The 20,667-nt window shown below is 46.8% G+C and overlaps 1 protein-coding gene across 3 annotated transcripts in view; it reads left to right on the forward strand.

Moving 5' to 3' along the window:
- The first annotated feature begins 5,322 nt into the window (after positions 1-5,322).
- Positions 5,323-20,667, forward strand: part of MAPK9 (mitogen-activated protein kinase 9) — a 58,002-nt gene continuing 42,657 nt past the window's right edge. For 2 of the 3 annotated variants that reach the window (XM_027076949.2, XM_027076950.2), the window contains exon 1: positions 5,328-5,467. The gene's annotated coding sequence lies outside the window, so the exon portion shown is untranslated. Of the gene's footprint in view, positions 5,468-20,667 lie in introns of all 3 variants that reach the window. The other variant, XM_027076948.2, reaches the window with a different exon arrangement.

The raw sequence follows: 20,667 nt of genomic DNA on the forward strand, positions 1-20,667 counted from the left end.
TGGGAAATTTCTTGAGTACATGGTGGGGCTTGTTGATGCCGAGATCAACTGCTGGGCAATCTGGAGGGTTTGTTTTATGTTTTAGGGCTGGTCAGACTTCTGAGAAGAGTTTTCCAGTCCCTTGCTGTCAAGGGACTGCTGGTGCTCTGGGAGATGCCTGGAAAAAGGGGACGAGATCTAGTCTATTCAGCATTCAGTTATATGGCACCCACGCCCCCTTTCTTATCCCCTGGCTTCTGCCTTTCCCAGCTGTTTCTGCCCTTTCTCCTGCCATGTCTTCACATGAGTCTGACCGCCCAGCCCACAGATGCAAGCCCTGCCCGAGGAGCCCATCAGACTCCTCTTCTGGGGATTTTCAAACTTAATGTGGCACAGAGGGCCTGCCCCTCCTTGGGTGGTGAAAGAGTAGCAGCTGAAATGGGGAGGAGGAAGCTGACCCAGAGGAGAAAGGAATGTGATGAAGCGTTTGCCCATAGCTCCCAAGGCTCTGACCAGGTTCCTAGGCTGTGGTCCCAGGGCCGGCTCCACCCATTGATCTCCCAGGTGCAACAATGCAGGAACCTCCCAATAGTTGTCCCCATTGGGTTCAGTGCGGCTTGGCTTTCTCGAACACACAACCTGAACAGTCTTGGCTTGCATCCCCTGGCACATCGGGTCCTGGTCAGGGGTGGGGAGGAGGTGGGGAGGGAATGGGGAAGTGGGAGGAGAGCAGTCAAGGTCGGGAGAGGGGGGAGCAGAGGAGGCCAGCATGAAGACACTCATTGTCCCTGTGTGCAGTCTATTCCCCGAGCTTGGTACTTCTCTCCCTGAGACCTCACAGCAGCCCCATCGGGGGGGGTCACCACCCATGCCCACTCCCCATGGAACTGAGCCTCAGAGAAGCAACCTCCTGCCCGCAAGAGCACAACAAAGTGGAAAGCCCAGTCGGAACCCAGTCAAGGCAAGTCAAGAGTGGATGATGAGATTGGAGCCAAGGAAACCTGTCAGCACTGTGACCCCTGGGCCAGCCTCAGGCCAGGGAGTGGAGCTTGAGCTCTTCTTCCTTCCCTCCTGTGTTCTCTTCTCCCCTGTGGGGCAGGGAAGTGGATAGTGTGTGCCAGATGGGTGGTATCAGCTGTGCCATCAAGGAACCAAGTGCAAAGCAGGGAAGGGAGGAGCAGGGAGCAGTGAGGTCTCAGGAAAAAGGAATGGCCAGTGGCCTTCATCTCAGAGGGCACATAGCCAGAGCTGCAAGGCTAAAGGTGACAGGAAAGGGGGAGGTGATAGAAAGCAGGTGGGCAGCTGGGATGCACATTCAATAAGTCCTTCCTCTCCACAGGTGGGTGAGCAGGCCAAGGCCAGAGGTCCCCACCCCAAAAATCAAGTCAGGAACCTCCCTGACTCCTCCTCCTGACTCACCCCTACATCCTACCTCTTGGATGGACAATTTTGCCTCTTTTTTTTTTAATGTTTATTTATTTTTGAGAGAGAGAGAGAGAGAGAGCATGAGCAGGGGAGGCACAGAGGGAAAGGGAGACACAGAATCCAAAGCAGGATCCAGGCTCTGAGCTGGCAGCATGAAGCCCAATGCGGGGCTCGAACTCATGAACTGTGAGATCATGACCTGAGCCGAAGTCAGATGCTTAACCAACTGAGCCACCCAGGCGCCCCAGGACAATTCTGTCTTTTAAAGGGACATCTTTTCCTTACATCAAGTTTTTTAGTATAAATTACATATGAAAAGTCACCTTCTTTTAGGTGCTCAGTTCTGAAATTTGATAAACATATAGTGATATGACCACTGCCATAATTAAAATAAAGTATACCCATCATCTCAAAGTATTCCTTCCTGGCCCCTGGTTATCATCCCCCACTTCCTCCACTTGACTTTGGCAACCACTGATCTGATTTTGCTTTTTCCAGAATGTCCTGTAAACAGAATCATAGAGGATGTAGCCTTGTTTGGCTTCTTTCACTTAGCATGATTTTTTTTCTAATGTCTATTTATTTTTGAGAGAGAGCAAAAGCAGAGGAGGGACAGAGAGAGAGGGGGTCAGAGGATCCGAAGTGGGCTCTGTGGTGAAAGCGGAGAGCCTGATGCAGGGCTCGAACTCATGAACCGTGAGGTCGTGACCTGAGTGGAAGTCAGACACTTAACTGACTGAGCCACCCAAAGGCCAAGCATGATGTTTTTGTATTTATCTATGTTGTGCATTTGTCAGTCAGTCCTTTTTGGTGCCAGGTAATATCCCACTGTATGGATGTACCTCAGTTTATTTACCCATCTGCTGGATTATCTACAGACATAGGCTGTTTCTAGTTTTTGACGGTTTTGAATAAAGTTGCCATAAACATTTACGTACAGCTCTTTGTGTGGACGTGTCTTTATTTTTCTCAGTTCCATATCCAGGAATAGGATTGCTGGGTGATACGACAGGTGTTTGTTTAGTGTTACCAGAAATTGCCAAACTGTCTTCCAAAGTGGACAAGCCATTTTGTTTCTCCGCCAGCGGTGGATGAGGGTTCTGACTGCTCCACATCAGTCATCACCACTTGATATTGTCCGTCTTTTTTATCACAATGGGTGTGTAGTGCTAGCTCACTGTGACTTTAATTTTCATTTCCCTCAAGTCTTGAAGCAGTTTTAAAATCAGTTCTTTCCTTACACCTGGCCCCAGGCCAGGCCTCACCTTCTCCTACACAGGCCTTTGCAACAGCTCCCTAACTGGTCTTGTGAATATAAGCCCCTCATCCTAGAAACTTCATGTGCTCTAGTGATCCTTCCAAAATAAATACCTAATCGCATCATTCACTTCCTTTCTTAACACCCCTCAGCAGCTGCCCTTGACCTCCAGAGATGGAGCCCCTACCCTGCAATGCCTCAAGGGCCAGCAGGTAAAGATGGTGAAGTCATGGCCAGAGTGGGGTGATAGGGAGTGGTAGGGGATGTGGTGATGTAAGGGCCTCCCCTAAAGGGGCAGCTGCCACTCAGCTCCAGCTGACCACTACCTTCTGGGAATGCAGACCCCATGTCGTCAGAGCTTCTAACTATTCAAGAGAAACTGCCAGTTGAGATTTTTCAAGTGAAAGCTCCCAATTTTCAAATGTTGTCAACTAATAAAAAAAAAAAAAAGCCACACTGGGCTAAACAAGCGTATCAGTGACTTGAAGCGAGTCCATGGGACTGTGGTCAGCAGTACCCATCCACCTCAAGGCCATATTTCCCCATCGCCAACAAGACCAGGTGACCCTTGGTTTCCTGAACACAGCATGCAGGTCCTGACTTCTGAATCTTTGGGTCCCAGTGTCCTTTCTGCCTAAACCATTGGCCTAACACATTCTTGCTAGCCTTATAGCCTCGGCTCAGGCTTCCTCTTATCCAGAGGTTTTCCTCAACTATTCCTCTCCAGCTAGCAGGCTAGGTCAGCTGTCAGTCAGGCTCATGTGTATACCCCCCCACCCCCTACATGCCCCCGCTTCTCATCTCCCTTGGTCTCCACCAAAATTCTGTGCACTCTTCAAAGCATGGACTAGACCCTTCCCTACCTTGTCACCTCAGCTTTGTGTCTGTAAGTGTTCGCTGTTATTTCATAAACCAGAAAAGGCAGAATCCTTTTAGAAAACTCAGCACGAAATATGTATAGGTGTGTATGTGTGCGCAGTGATTTTTGGTACTCACTTTTCATGGGATGAGTGTTGTAAACTTGACTGGAGAGTGAAGGAATGGGTGCCCCTTCCTAATCCAAGGGGAAGCACCTACTAGTGCTCCTTAGTGAAGCCACAGCTCTGACAGCCAGGCTTTACTAGCCTCCCATAATCCTTGATGATGGCAATTTTTGGCTCCCTGTTTTCTCCTGTGCACCTGGAGCAGGTGGCAGATGAGGCTGATGTGAGGACCAGTGTGGGCAGGAACCCACCAGGGGGCCCTCCTCAATGCAGATCACATTCAGGAGCTACAATTTCAAGCAAGGATGGGCCATACTCAATTTTAGAAAACTCCCTCTGGTGGCCAAGGTAGGGGGTGGCCTAACGAAGGACACCATGCCTGGATCCCTTCCTCTACCCTCCTCCTCTGAGGCCCTGGTGCCCTCAGCTGGCCCTGCATCACTGGCTTTCCATCCTCCCCAAATTCTGCCACCACCCTCCATGCCTCCCAGCCCCTTGACCTCCCCCTCGTTAGGATCCTGCTCCTTCCTCCCAATTTGGCCCCTGCCCTGATCACCGGCTGGGCTCTGGCCTGCTGGGCTCCTGCATCCTGCGAAAGCTGCTCCTCCTCCACAGTACCCCCTCTCCCTGTCCTCAAAGTGTGCACCTCCCCCCACCCTATCCACGGACCTCTGATCTTTTTTCAGTGTGTCCAGACTCCCTCCCTCCCTTCCAGCTTTGCTTATTTAAACGCAAATCTGGCAACACGAAATATCCTGGCCTCTCCCATCGTTTCATATGACCTCAGGCCTGCTGGAACCCGACCGAGGGGCCAGAGGGCTGCAGGAGTTGGCTCATAAGAAGGTCGGTGTCAAGGGACCCCAGGACCTAGGGGACCCTCAGCACTGCACTCCCTTCTCCCCATTTACGACCTTGCCTTTCTCTGAGCCAGAGGTTTGACCCATGGCCCGAATACGCCAGGCTTTCCCCTCCTCCCTTCTGTCACGGACCCGCCGGGGGCACTAGTCTGCACGTGGCCATCTCCTCGCACTCCGCCCTCCCCAGCACCCGATTTCTAGCCGTTAGCAAGCCGCAGAGTCCAAGACCCCTGCCTCTCCTTCCCGCTCCCCCGCCGCGTCGGTCTCCTCGTCCTTCCAGGGGCCACACCGTGCCGGGTTCCTGGACGCCGGATGCCAACACCACGGTCTCCCCTCGTCCTCGCCCGGGACTCTCCCCCAGACGGGCCGGCCCGTTCCCCTACAGGCCGCCTCGCCGCTGCCACCTTGCACCTGCAGCCCAGAGGGCCCGGCTCTCCTGCCGCCGGTCGGCCCTCTCCACCGCTTCCTGGCTCCGCGTCGGGCCTCTGCTTCGAGGTCCCCGTGGGGGGATGGAGGATCAGCGCGCGTACTGAGCCGGACCTGCGTCCCCAGCCCCGGGCGTGCACAAGCCGGAGGAGCTGGGCGGCTGAGGGACACCAAGCCCCATCGAACCCCGCACGGTTATCCCGGCTCCGCCCGCCCAGCCCGTCACGACCCGCCCCCTGGCGCGATTGGCCGCGCCTGCCCGGCTCTCCGGACGCTGATTGGTCGGCGCGAAGGTCGTTCAGGCCGGGCGCCGCGGCGGCGGTGGCGGCGGCGGAGGAGGAGAAGGGAGCCGGACCGGAAGGGTCGAAGCGCCCCGGCGCCCCTCACACCCACTGCAGCGGCGGCGGCGGGGCGGAGCGGAGCGGGGCGGGGCGGCCGGCCGAGCCCGGGGCAACGGAGCCGCGAGCCGCCAGTGCGCAGCGCCGCCAGTCCGCCCGCCCGCCCGCCCTCTCCCCCTGGCGCGGCGGCTGGGAGGCGAGGTGAGCAGGGCGGGCGGGCGGGCGAGGCCTGGCGGGGGCTGCTCGAGCGGGGCCCCGCCGGGGAGGGGCGGCAGGAGGGCCGCGCGGCCGCGGTCTGCAGGGCCAGGGGGCGCGGGGTCGCCGGGCTGGGGGCTACGGAGTGGGCCGGACTCTGTGGGGCGCAGACGGCCCCGGCCGCCGCCCCTGCCCTCCGGGCTGCCGCAGTCGCCTCCTCCCGCCCGGCTGTCAGCCGCCAGGGGCTTGCGGGCCCCGCTCCCTGGCCTGGCCCTGGCAGATGTGTCGTGGGGGATCTGTGGACGCCACCCCTCCAGATTGGGGACACGCAGTTGCATACCCGCGTCGGGATGTTAAGGATCCCGGAGTCTGGTTTTCGCGACCTTGGCCAAGGCACTGACCCTCTGTTTTCCCCCAGGGAAAGTGGGGAAATGTCTACCCTTTTGGACAGGATTGTTGTCAGGCTATGTGAATGTGTGTGAAAGTGCCTGGGCACGAGCCCAGGTTGATAGGTGGAAAATTGGGCGGGATACTGCCCATGCTGATGTGAGTAGGGCACGAACCCCCTCCCCATCCACGCAGAGACCCCCCATCCCCATGCTTCTCCAGTGCCTAGTCATTGCATATTCAGTGCCTAGCAGTGCCAGAGCGGCCCTGCCCACCTCCCCTACCACTCCCACCACCCAGAGCTCTGCTCTCCTGTCCCACCCATCTTCTCACCGCGCAGCCCCGTTTGCCTCAGGACCTTTGCACTTTCGTTTCCAATGCTTGGAGCTGTCTCCAGCGGCTTTGCACAGCTGGCTCCTTCTGGTCTTTCCTCTGGTCAGATGTGTCTTTTTCTACAAGGCCTTCCTTGACTACTCTTTTCTCCCCTTAGTCATTCTATCTCATTAATTTAATTTTCTTCTTAGTGTTCACTCTGGTTTGAAACGATTCTATTTATTTATGTTTACTTTGTTTCCTCTACAAGGAAGTAGCTTTATGAAAACAGGTAGTTGTCGGATTTGTCCACTGCTTCGTCCCCAGTACTTAGAAAGCACACAGTAAGCTCAGTGATATCAGTTCAATGAATGAATGAATGACCCTACCTGCTGTTGCTTCTGCTTTGTCAGTTTATTGAATGACTTCTAACTAACTTGTGAAACCTGTAAGCAGATGGAAGCTTGTTCTCATTTAAAAGTCCTTGACCCCTTTATTTGGTAACTGTCAGAACAAGCTGTAATATAAATTTTGACATTTTTGTAATATTTTAGCTCTCATTTCCTTCCACACATTCAGGAGGCATTTGCTGAATTCTACATTATCTAGGTCAGGCTTTCTGCTCGGCCTTGGGGACACAAAGGCAATAGCAACAGGGTCCCTTCCTCCTGAGAGTCCCAGTAGAGGAGGCAGACAGGCAGACAGGTTAGTGCCAGCACAGTGTGATGATGCTTGTTGTAGTGGAGGTGCTGTGCCATGGCATGGAAAGGTGGAGGTGACAGGTGGCGCTGGAGTTGGGCCATGAAGTATTGTGAGAAATTTGCCAGGCAGGGAGAGGCACCGAAAGGGAAAGGGCAGGGTGAAGGAAGGACATCAGCCCAGTGTGGGGTCAGGAATCAGCCTTCAGGGCCAGGTGTAAAAGAGCATGGAGTGGTGGGGACCCTGGAAAACCAAACCTCACCCAGCAATTTTAAAAAAGAGGTCAGAACTCTACATTGCATTTCTGCTCTCCTGATTTTTAAGTGCTGGCAATTAATTATTAGTTGTAATAATTAATGATCTGAACCATGTAAAATTCATTTAGTTCGGTTGCAGGATTGTCGATCTCCAGGGCAGGTTACATAGGAGGCAACAGCTGCAGTGAGCTGGAAACGTAGCCCCAGGCCAGCGAAGCTAGGCCCTGTTTGTCCATGTACGTCCACTTAATTTTCACTGGAGTCCTGTAAGTGGCAGCTGTGACACCCGTTTCTTCAGAGGAGTACATGGAGGCTCACAGAGTCCCAGCAGTCAGCTTCAAGGCAGGTAGCTGGAAAGTGAAATTTGAACCCAGGTCTCCCCCAGCTAAGCGTCCTTTCCTGGGTGCCTCAACTCTGATGGTTCTCTTTTGGCTTTTAATTTGTTCTGAAAGCAAAACATCCAATCTAGAAGTTTTCCTTCACTTAACCCTTTTTTTTTCTTTCAAAAGGATCCTGTGGGGTTAAAAAGAATCCTATTGTGGCATAGTCTTCTCTGGAGAGCTTTGATTTTCCTAAGGATTTAATTTTGGGGATGCCAGGACAGATGAAAATGTGTTTCAAATAAGTGTTAGAGGGCATATTCAATTTGTCGATTTAAAATATAGAGTTCTTGGGGTGCCTGGGTGGCTCAGTCAGTTAGTTGAGCGTCCAACTTCGGCTCAGGTCATGACCTCACGGTCTGTGGGTTCAAGCTCCGAGCCTGGAGCCTGCTTCAGGTTCTGTGTTTCCCTCTCTCGCTCTGCCCCTCCCCACTCATGCTCTGTCTCTCGCTCTCTCTCTGCTCCTCCCTACTTATGCTCTGTCCCTCTCTCTCTCTCTCTCTCTCTCTCTCTCTCTCTTTCTCAAAAATAAAAACACTAAAAAAAATTTTTTTAAATAAAGGGTTCTTAATTTTCTGGATAAAGACAAAGGCCAGATGAAGCAATTAATAGTAAAGCAGTCGTTTTTGTGATGCATAAAGTAGAACAGAAACCACATTTGGCAGCAGGACAGATATTTGTTATATACATATGTAGCTATACTTCACTACTAGTTAAGAAGGTGACATTTTTGGGGTGACTCAGTCAGTTAAGCATCCCTCTTCGGCTCAGGTCATGATCTCATGGTTCGTGAGTTCAAGCCCTGCATCAGGCTCTGTGCTGACAGCTCAGAGCCTGGAACCTGTTTCGGAGTCTCTGTCTCCTCTCTGCGCCTCCCCCACTCGCGCCCTGACTCTCTCAAAAATAAGTAAACATTAAAAAAAAAATTTTTTTAATGTATAAAAAGAGAAGGTGACTTTTTAACATTTTCTTTAAGAATAATTAAATTCATACTTGACCTTTTGTGATTGTGTGAGCTAGTTTCAAGGTCAGTCTTTATTTTTACTGTTTATTATGAAAACTTTCAAACATATGCAAAATTAAACAATAGTATCCAGCTTCCACAGTTATCAGCTCCTGGCCCATCTTGTTTCACCCCAACCTCATCTACTTACACCCTCACACCCCCCCACCCATGTTATTTTCAAGCAAATCCTAAATGTCATGTCATTCAATCCATGAATATTTCAATATATGTATCTAAAAGATAAGGACTCTTTTAAACTTGGAAATACAATAATTCCTCAGTATAATCAAATAACCAGTCAATATTCAAATTTCCAGACATCCCATAAGTTTTATAGTTCTTTAACAGTTTGTTTATAGGAATCAGGATCTAGATAAGTTCCATACGTTATGATTGGTTGATACATCTTTTAAGTTTCTTTTAATCTGTAGATTCCCCCTTTATTTCTCTTCTTTTGTCTTCCTTGTAGTTTATTTGTTGAAGCAGTTGGTTGTTCTATACCATTTCCATAGTTGGGATTTTACTGGCTGCATCTCTGCAGTGTAATTTAATGTGTTTCTCTGTATCTCCTGAAAATTCACAGTGGGATTAAGATGAGGCTTAATGCCCTAGAATCAGAATGCCCTCGGTGGGGTGCTGTCTTCCATCTCATTAAAAAAATTTTTTATTTTTACTGTTTACTATTCATTTTTGAGAAAGAGAGAGTGAGAGAAGAAGGGGCAGAGAGAGAGGGAGACATAGAATCCAAAGCAGGCTCCAGGCTCCTAGCTGTCAGCACAGAGCCCAACTCAGGGCTCGAATTCACGAACCACGTGATCATGACCTGAGCTGAAGTCGGATGCTCAACTGACTCAGCCACCCAGACACCCCCATCTTCCATCTAGAAGCAGTTAAAGCTGGCTGGCTCATGCTGCGATGTTAGCAGCTATTGAGGCTCAGTGTCTAGACCCATTGATTCATTAGGGGTTCTATTATTTGGGAGGCAAGTTTATATATCTTTTGCACAACAAGAGCTCATTTTTTTAGAGCTCATTTGTGGTTTATTATTTTTTAAATCTTTATTTATTTTGGAGAGCGAGCGAGAGCAGGTGAGCAGGGGAGGGACAGAGAGAGGGAGACAGAAGATCTGAAGAAGGCTTCGCCCTATCAGTGCTAGGCTGGATTTGGGGCTCAAAACCATGAACCGTGAGATCGACCTGAGCTGAAGTCCACACTTAACAGCCTGAGCGACTCAGGTGCCCCTTATATTGGCCTTTGAATTGCCGTTTAAAATATTTTTAATTGACACCTCAAATCCTCTTTGGAAAACGTTGGTGTATAAATTAATAGGTATAAAAATAATGAGCAAGAGTAGTCACTGTTTTAACATAGGACTTTCCCATAACTAAGGAAGTTTGCTCAACATTTGAAGGTGAAATTCAACAAATTTGATTTTATTTAATTCATTTGGGCTTTTTTGTTTGTTGTTTTTTTGTTTGTTTGTTTTTTGGTCTCATAAAATAGTGTGCTCTCCCTCCCTGCCCCCAGCTAACTTTACATTAAAGTAAAAGACAGCAAAGACTATATACTCTGAAACTTTTCAGAAATAGTAAAACTAGATTCTAAGGATATGTAGTTACAAACAGGATAGTTGTTATTTCTTTCTTAAAAATGAGGCATTAATATTAATTCCCTTTATGTTAAATAGGTTCTTGCCTATTCTGAAATTAGAATTTGAAGTATTTTTATAAGTGAATTTTTTGGCTATTAGGAGAATGGACAGTGTGAACACATTTTAGTGGTATGCCAAAAGTTTGTCTTTCCATAGGCCAGGATAGGAGAAACTTGGGGATTTGTTTAAAAAACATTTTTATCTCCCCTCCCCCACAGCGATGCTAAGAGAAAGAATAATTGAGAAAGAATGACTGGCTTTTAAAATAACTTCCTTTAAAAATTATGTTAGTGTGTGTGTATATGTATAGTTGTACAGAACTGTGATTTAATTTGTTAGACTATTTAAGTATTTGTATATCTTAACCAATGCTGTCACTAGTTTGATTTTAGCATATCTAGGCCTGAACGTGCAGCCCACGTAATAAATACACAAGCTCTGATTCTGTTTCATCAATTCTTAACTATGCTCTCAGAAACATAGCACACACATCCTATGAAGCAGATGTCTTCAAAAAATGTCCTGAAACATCATCTGCCGGTCACAGCCTAGAATGAAAAGTAAATTCTGTGCAGTTTGACCGAGATGCTCACCCACCATTGGCCATGTCATCAACTTTTGCATTTCCCAGATTTTAGTTCACATTTTCAGAATGCAAACGTTTATTTGGGGGAGCAGGAAACAGAATGGGTGTAGTAATACCTGTCCTAATGTCACCTGACATTGAGACCTTGCCCTGTGCTGGGCACTGTGCTCACTGTCCCCTGAGGGTGATTCTATGCTTATCCCTGTTTTACAGATGTGTGTAATCGCTGGTCTGAGATCATCCAGATAAGTGGTAGGCTCTTTGCCCTCTGACCCCAGAGTCCTAATCTGTGTTTTTTTAAAACAGATATCTTTTACTATGCTATTATGTGTCACAATTAAATATCTAAAAAGAAAATACAGAAATCCTAATCTAGACAGCTATTTTGACAATTCTTGTAAAAATATACACTCTGAATCTTAAGTCTGTATACTGTAATTTAGAAGAGAGTAATACACATTTTTTTCTTTTTCCTTTTCACTTCCTTCATTCATTTCTTTCCTACACCTAACCCGACCTTTGGCAACCACTAATCTGTTCTCTGGATTTATAAGGTTGGCAGTTTCATTTTGTTTTGTTTTTTATATCCCACATATAAGAGAGATCACACGATGTTTGTCTTTCTCTATCCGACTTACTTCACTTAGCATAACACCCTTGAGGTCTGTCCATATTGTCACCGATGGTAAGATTTCCTTCTCTTTTAGGCTGATTAATATTCCATTGTGTATGTAGACCACCTCTTCTTTATCCACTCACCCACTGATGGACACTTAGGTTGTTTCCACGTCTTAGCTACTGTAACTAATCCTGCAGTGAGCATGCGGGCACAACTATCTTTTCAAGTTGCACAACTATCTTTTCAAGTTAGTTTTTGTTTGCTTTGGATAAATATCCAGAAGTGGAATTACTGGACCATATGGTAGTTCTATTTTTAACTTTCTGAGGAACCTCCATACTGTTTTCCTTAGTAGCTGCATCAGTTTGCATTCCCACTGACAGTGCCCAAGTGCCCCTTTCTCCACATCCTCACCAACACTTGCTATCTCTTGCCTTTTTGATTTTAGCCATTGTAACAGGCGTGAGGTGATAATCTCGTGGTTTTGATTTGTGTTTCCCTAATGATTAATGATACTGAACATCTTCTTATGTACCTGCTGGCCATCTGTATGTCTTCTTTGGAAAACTGTCTATTCAGATCTTCTGCCCATTTTTTAATATCAGATTGTTTGTTTGTTTTGCCATTGAGCTGTATGAGTTTCTTACATATTTTGGATATTAGTCCCTTATCAGATACCTGATTTGCAAATATTTTTTTCCAGTTCCATAGTTTGCCTTTTATTTTGTTAATGGTTTCCTTTGCTGTGCAGAAGCTTTCTAGTTTGATGTAGCCCCTCTTGGTTTTTTGTTTTTGTTGCTTTTTGTATTTTTGTTTTTGTTGCTTTTACTTTTGGTGCCAGATTACAAAAATCCTCATCAAGACCTATGTCAAGAAACTTACTGCCAATGTTTCCTTCTAGGAGTTTTGTGGTTTCAAGTCTTATGTTCAAGTCTTTAATCCGTTTTAACTTAGTTTTTGTGTATAGTGTAAGAGTGGTTGAGTTTTATTCTTTTGCATTTGGCTGTCCAGCTTTCCCACACCATTTATGGAAGAGACTATCCTTTCCCCATTGTATATTATTGGCTCCTTTGTCACAAATTAATCAACCATATATATGTGGGTTTATTCTGGGCCCTCTGTTCTGTTCCATTGATCTATATGTCTGTTTTTTTTAATATTCTTTAAAAAAAATTTTTTTAATGTTTATTTATTTTTGAGAGAGACAGAGACAGAACGCAAGCAGGGGAGGGGCAGAGAGAGAGGGAGACACAGAATCTGAAGCAGGCTCCAGGCTCCAAGCTGTCAGCACAGAGCCTGACGCGGGGCTCAAACTTACAAACTGTGAGATCGTGACCTGAGCCGAAGTTGGTCACCCAGCTGACTGAGCCACCCACGTGCCTCTGTATGTCTGTTTTTATGCCAATACCGTAGTGTCTTAATTACTATAGCTTTGTAATATTTAATTACTATACCTTTGAGATCAGGAAGCATGATGCCTCCAGCTGTGTTCTTCTTTCTTAAAATTGCTTTGGCCATTCAGAGTCTTCTGTAGTTGCACACAAGTTTTAGAATTATTTGTTCTATTTCAGTGAAAAATGCCACTGGAATTTTGATAGGGATTGCATTGAATCTTTAAATTGCCTTAGGTAGTGTGGACATTTTAACAATATTGATTTTTCCAATCCATGAACACAGAATATCTTTCCATTTATTTGTGTCTTTAACTTTTTTCATTAACATCTTTTGGTTTTCAGTGTAAAGGTTTTTTACCTCCATGTTTAAATTTATTCCTGAGTAGTTTATTCTTTTTGATACAATTGTGAGAACATCATTTAATTTCTCTGACAGTTCATCAGCATATAGAAACACAAAATATTTTTGTGCATTAAGTTTGTATCCTGAACCATTATGAATTTGTTTATTCTAACAGTTTTTGATGGAGTCTGCCCAGGAGCCTGCCCTCCCACTTGAGAGTCCTCATGCTAACCACTGTACCACACTGCCCTACATTTATTCTTCTGCTTAGTTTTGCCTATAACAAATATTTACTGGGCACCCACTATGTAATTAGTAGAGGATTAGGAAATGAATCAGACGCATTTTCTGCCCTCAGGGACCTCACAGAGTAGAAGTAGAGGTAGACTTGCAATAAAATGAATATAGGTTGTGGTGCCAAAAACGGGGGCATGCCCAGCACAGCTTGAAGTTTCCTGTAGAGGAAAACTTTCAAGAGAAGCAGGTGCATGCACTAGATTTTGAAGGAAGATGAAGGTTGGCCAGGAGAACAAAATGGGGAGGAAAGTCATTTCAGGCAGATGGGACAGCTCGGGAAGAGGCGTGGAAGAGGCAGTATCTGGTGTGTCAGCTGGTCTCAGGTGATTCAGTATTGCCCAAGAGTGGGCTGGAGGTCCTGTGAACCCCTCTGCCTGCTAAAGATCAGAGTTTTACTCTCAAGGCAGTTGGTCACTATCCAAGGAATTTAAACAGAAGAGCAGTATGATCACTGCATACGTTCAACAAATCTCTTTTTTAATTCCTTATTTGGAAATAATTCTCCATTCATAAGAAATTGTAAAAATAGTACAGAGAGGTCCCATGCACCCTTCACCCATTTTCCCCCATTGGTTGTCATTTACATACCCACAGTACAGTATCAAAGCCAGGGAAGTGGCATTGGTGCAGCGTATGGGTACAAATCTGTGTCCTTTTATCACATGGAGAGATTTGTACAAACACCACTACCACAGTCAAGATACAGAACTATTTCATTGTCCCAAAGTTCTCCCTTGTGCTACCCTTTATAACCACACCCCGCCCCCACTGCCCACCATTCATAACCCCTGGCAACCGCTAATCTGTTCCACAGCTCTATAATTTTGTCATTTCAGAAATGTTGTGTATGGGCACCTGGGTGGCTTCGTTGCATAAGTGTCTGACTCCTGGTTTCGGCTCAGGTCATGATCTCACGGTCTGTGGGCTCAAGTCCTGCGTCAGGCTCTGCGCTGACAGTGCGGAGCCTGCTTGGGATTCTCTCTCTCCATCTCTCTGCCCCTCCCCCTCTCAAGCATGCATGCACACAACCACTCACGCACGCTCTCTCTCTCTCTCTCTCTCAAAATAAACAAACTGAAAAAAAAAAAGAATGTTGTGTGAATGGAATTATACTGTATGGACCCTTTGAGATTGGCTTTTTTACTTAAGGATAACGCCCTGAAGATCCACCCAAGCTGTTGCATGTATCAGTAGTTGGTTCATTTCTACTACTGCCCCGTATTCCATGATATGGATGTACAGCACTTTGCCTAACTGTTAACCCACTGAAGGACACCTGGATTGTTTCTAGTTTTGAACTGTAGAAAATGTCACTGCTGTGAGCATTCATATAAAGGTTTTCCTGGGGAAATGCCGTGTGAATAGTGGTTTGGAGGTAGCAGGAATGGAGGCTGGGAGAACACTTGGGCGGTTGCCCCATCAAGGGAACACTTAGAACACCCCAACCAGAGCACTGGGAGTCGGGGCTGGGGAGGAGGAACAGACAGGCCCAGTGCCTCCAAGGGGCCCATGGGTTGGAATCCTCGACAGATCCTTAGGATCCACCCATGGATGATGTGATTACCAAACAACTAGTGGCTGTTCTTTATCATAGTAAGCAGTGTAGTTGAAGGACTGATGTCCAGAAGGATGGCTCTGAGATGTTGTAAGGTTCTTCATTATCAAAGAAAGATTGAGTTGTGCTCTGCCATTTTTATTAAGAATTAAAGAAGGGGGGAGGCGCCTGGATTGCTCTGTTTGTTGAGCGTCCGACTCTTGATTTCAGCTCAGGTCGTGATCTCAGGGTCATAAGATGAAGCCCTGTGTCAGGCTCTGCGCTGAGTGTGGAGCCTGCATAGGATTCTCTCTCTTCCTCTTCTCCTCTGTCCCTCCCGTGCTTACAAGCTCATTCACCCTATCTCTATCTCAAAAAAAAAAAAAAAAAAAGCAAGGAAAAAGAACAATTTGATTAAAAATTTCAACAAGTATTAAAGCTAAGAGAAGGATTTTGAAACTCTGCTTTTAACCAGAGCAGTCAATTAATTTAACTATTGCATGTCCTGGGTATTCTGTACCATTAGCGTAGTTAAAAATTTTCTTGAGGCTGTGGATGACTGATTCATTATCAGAAGAAAAATTGTCTTGGTGGAGTAAAGCCAGCAGGATGAAGCATCCAGTCCTGTGTTTTCTCCTGGCCTGGTCCTGACCAGCCCTTGGACACATCACTTCGGTTTCTAAATGCAGTTAGGGATGTTAATTAGAATGGAGTATTGGGAAGAACAAGAAGATTGTAGTCAGACACACCTAAATTCAGATCCAGGCTGCGCCACTTCCCAGCTGGGAATTTGGGCAACTTCCTCACTGTCTTCTAGCTCTCTTCCTTGTCTGCAGAGGGGGGACAGCACTGCTCACCTGACGAGCTGTTAGGGGGATGTTTATAACTGTGGAGCTCAGAGTCCGGCCTACTCTTCTGCCTCCAGTCTCGTCTGCCCCAAACCTTCCCAACTTTTAGGTCTTGGCTTTCCATTTCAAAGGTTTCATTTATTTTTTTTTTTAATGTGAAATGTGTGTGTGACTAAAAAAAATAAAAATAAAAAACAACAGAAAGTTGTAATGGGAAGAGTCAAAGTCTCATTTCCCACTGTGTGTCTGTATTTGCTAGTATACTCGTGTGTGCATGTGCATGTGTGTGGGGCTGTGAATATTCACATTTACTACAGGCACTTTTTTAATTAAAAAAAATTTTTTTTAATGTTTATTTTTTAAGAGAGCAAGAGAGAGGCAGAGCTGAAGCATGGGAGGGGCAGAGAGAGGGAGACAAAGAATTGGAAGCAGGCTCCATCCAGGCTCTGAGCTGTCAGCACAGAGCCTGATGCAGGGCTCAAACTCATGAACCATGAGATCATGATCTGAGCCAAAGTCAGACTCTTAACTGACTGAGCCACCCAGGTGCCCCTACCATACACACTATTTAACTTGCTTCATTTCCTTTGTTTCATCTTAAACATCATTCCTCATCAGTACACAAAGTCCCTGCATTATTTTTAATGGCTTTTTTGTGCTTTTATGCCATAGTTTACTCATTCCAAGTGTATGTTTTAGGTTATTTCTTGGTTTTTTGTGGGTTTTTTTTTTTGTTTTGTTTGTTTGTTTGTTTTGGCCTGTTATAAAAAGTGCTACAAACATTCTTGCACGAATGTCTTTGAACATTTGTACATATATATTTATCAGGTACATTTATAGAATTGTAGTGGCCAGTTTAGGAGTCATGTGCATTTAAAATTTTCATTAGATGTTACATATTTTCCTCCCTAGAAATGTTTTGCCAACTTACAGGACTCACCAGCATGTATGAGAATGCCTGTTCCCTCACACCTGGGTTGATACTGTGCACAAATTTGCACTCCGGTCTTGACTCGTCCTGGAAACCTTCCTTTATATCCATGTCCCACTCACACACTCCCTCTGCTCACTCACTGGCTGCTATCCCCACACCGCCCTTGGGCCCACTTCTACGTCTGCCCCTACGACACACTTCCCAGTAGTGTGACAATTACGCTCTTGGCGGTTTGAGGGAATGGACTGTCTGGTTAGTGCTCTCTCAACAATCCGTACCTTGTGCTTGGTGCGTAGGAGGCCCTCATGAGATATTGGGAGATCTCAGTGAATGGTAGCCGATGTCCCCACAAGACTTGGACGTAAATAGTATATTTACAGTAGTTGAACTGCTTATATTTAAAGGATTCTAGAGTTAGAGAATTTTTTTTAATATAAAGCTGTTTTGAAATTTTTATTTAGTTTTTTATTTTAAGTTGGCTCCATGCCCAATGTGGGGCTTAAACCACCCTGAGATCAAGAGTCATGTGCTCTACTGACTGAGCCAGCCAGGCACCCCTAGAGAATTTTTTTTTTAAAGGCATTTCTTATTCTAAACTCCAAACAAAGTAGGAACATCCCTCCTACCCAACGTTTCTCTGTAGAGTGGGTAGATTTTACTCTAGAATCCTGGAGAGGATTCTATAAGGGTCTTCAGTCTTAGACAAATAGGGATTTTAGTAAGTTTTTTAAAATTTTTATTTATTTTGAGAGAGAGAGAGGGAGATGCAAGGGGAGAGGGAGAGAGAAAATCCCAAGCAGGCTCCATGCTGTCAGCACAAAGCCCAATGCGGGACTCGGACTCAGGAACCATGAGATCATGACCTAAACAGGAACCAAAAGCTGAATATTCAACCAACTGAGCTACCCAGGCGCCCCCAGACAAATAGGAATTTTAGATTAGAGCCTTTCATTCAACCAGGATTCATTGAAGCAGCATGGTAAAGTGGGAAGGGTATGGACGTGAGCCAGATGGCTTCATCAAAGGCTGTGCTGACTCCTTCCCCCTGGGCTCTGCCCACCACCCTCAGATCTGAAGAACCCAAGGAGCAGAGTGTGTCCCCCTAGAAGCTTTCTCAGTGGATCATTGGTGGGCATTGGACATTTCCTTAAGTTTATCGACATGTGAGAGGGAAGAAAGCCCCTCCCTGCCTTTGAGGTGCTACCAGCCTTGGGGGAGGGAGACATGGGCAGACCTGCAGAAACTGAGTAACAGCACAGCCTGGCCGGGGCTGCACAGCACAGAGCAGCGTGGGCAGAGACGGGGTCCCACTGCTTGGAGCCAAGGTACGGAACCAGCACCCACTGGTGAGGGAAGTGAAGGCAGTGCCTGTACCTCAGTGTGTTGATAATGTGGTTGTACGAAGAATTCTTATATAGTACTTCCCAATTTGTAAACTGTTTTCTAAAACCCAGCTGACATCCATTCTGTTGAAATATAATCTCAACAGTTGATTTCATTAATAGCTAAATTACTTGGCTTTCTTGTGTGCTTTCTCATGTTCACAAAGCCCAAGTTTGACGGAGAAGATGGCTTTGACAGCTTCTCACTTAGGTAGCTTTTTCTGCCTACTAAGGGCAACTTATTTTAATTTAAAAATTACTTTAGGGGCACCTGGGTGGCTCAGTCGGTTAAGAGTCTGACTTTGGCTCAGGTCATGATCTCACAGTTGGTGAGTTTGAGCCCCACATCAGGCTCCTCACTGACAGTGCAGAGCCTACTTGGGATTCCCTCTCTCTCCCTCTGCCTCTCTCTTCTCTTCTCTTCTCTTCTCTTCTCTTCTCTTCTCTCTCTCTCTCTCTCTCTCTCTCTCTCTCTCAAAATAAATAAATAAACTTTAAAAAAATTAAAAATTATTTTAAATCCTGAGATGAAAATATGTTAATTCTCTAACCTAATGATGTGACATTCTCCCCAAATTCACAAAAGCTAACCTAATCGTGTGCCAGTCAAAGTATAGGTTACAACAGCTGTAGCAGAGAGAGAGTTCCAGAGTTGCTCAACAAGGTTGAGATTAGTTTGTACCAGCCTGAGTGTGGTCAGGTGGACCAGAATGGGGGGCAGCTCTGGGCCACAAGGTCATTCAGGACTCTGGCCAGTGGGCAGCTCTACCAGCTTCAACATGTGACTGCCATCTCTGGGTCTGTGACAGCTGTTCCCCCAGCCAGCAGCAAGGGAGAAAGATAAGTTGGACAGCAAGCAGCTTTTGAAAGAGAGAGAGAGAGAGAGAGGAAGGAAGGAAGATAACAAGATGGATGGATGGATGGGTGGATGGATGGATGGATGGATGTTGAAATGGCACACATCACTCTGCTTACATCTCATCAGCCAAAAGTTGGTCATCTGGCCACACCTGGCTGCCAAAAAGCAGCCAGATGTCCTCTCTAGTTGGGCAGCCATTTGTCCAGCTCACATAGGGAGGCTTCTGTTCCTGAAACAAAGGAGGGAGGATCTGGAGGATGTCAGCAGCCTGTGGCTGTCATGCTGCCTGTCTCTCAGGCACTGCAGACTTACCTGTCTGAAGCCGGATTTGCAGACTGCATGCGTCTCCTGCCCACCTCCAGCTGCTTCACCCGCATTCCTCCTCATCTTCTCCTGGGCAGCACAGGTCATGCACATTCTTCCTCCATGCCGTGCATTTACTTCTTTTCCCCATCCGCCACAACCCTGCCATGTTTTGCTGGGCCTCCCTGCCTTCAGTCCTGCCCACCCCAGTCCATCCCTTTCACAGCTTCCTGAATGACGCCTCAGCAAAGCAAGCCAGAGCACATGCCTCTCTGCTTTGATGGCTCCACAGCCCTCGGGCCCAGGTCCAGATGGCTCCCAGCAGCTTCCAGGGCCCATGGTGATCTGGCCTGGTTTCCTCTCTCCAGCTTCTTTCCCCCACTGCCCAGCAAAACTAACTCTTAAATGACTTCTCACATTCAGAATGCACTTCCACCTCTCTGCACATGCTCTCTCTCTTCCCCACAGCTCAGAGCCTTCTCTGTCCTTCTCGGTTTAGGGGTCTCCTTGCATCGGGGCTCTTCCTGAACATGCCCGCAGTGTGCACTCTGTGTGAGCTCATCAAGGGCAGGCACACTGGCTGTTCCTGCACAGGACTTTGTCCACAGTGGTGTCAGGAAGTGCTTTTTGAATGACTGGCAGTGCAGGTGTATTCCAGTAAGGCAAAGAAACAGCAGGTTGTAGTGGCTACCTGCCTTTTCACCTAGTCCATCTCTGAACCTTTGCACTTGTACCCCAAGAGCCAGTTTGAGCAATTCACCATGTCTGAGCACAGTCAGCTCGAGCTCTGTACCTCTGCTGTCTGTCTCTGGCAGATCCAGATGCAACCTCCTCCATGAAGCTCTCCTTCTCTTCTGCACCCCTGCCAAAGGGTAGGACCTCTTTTGCCTTGGTTTACTTTTTGCTTATGCCCTTATGTTATTATGACTTGTGTTGCAACTTGTGTTACAGTATTCCCCCAACTAGCTGCTTTAAGACGAACTGATCTTGCTTTATCACCTATGTTACTTACCACTTCTTATACAAAAGCACCCCATAAACGTTGAGTTGAATTGTCTCAGCCCCATAAAAACTGTAAAAAAAAATAATCTCTAGAAATAGATATTCCTTCAGATGTCAGTAAAATGAAGCAGCCTCGTCAGGGAATCATTAGGTACTGAATTATGGGTCAGAGCAGCAAAAGTTTATTGAATGCTTCTATTGTGGTCCTGTCCCCAGCAGTGTGAGATGCCACAGTAAGCAACACAGACCTGCCCTCACCGCCCTGGAGCTTAGGGCCCCCTCCTCACCGCAGCGTGGCTCAGCCAGGCTGTTTAGCTCACAGTGTAGCAGGGGCTGATCATCCCACTGTAGGTTGTCATGAGCAATGTGTTGGTTCATCTAATGCAGTGCTGGCCTCCCGGAGGCACTCCCCA

The sequence above is a fragment of the Acinonyx jubatus genome, chromosome A1 (assembly GCF_027475565.1).
Source record: "Acinonyx jubatus isolate Ajub_Pintada_27869175 chromosome A1, VMU_Ajub_asm_v1.0, whole genome shotgun sequence".
Lineage (NCBI taxonomy): Eukaryota > Metazoa > Chordata > Mammalia > Carnivora > Felidae > Acinonyx > Acinonyx jubatus.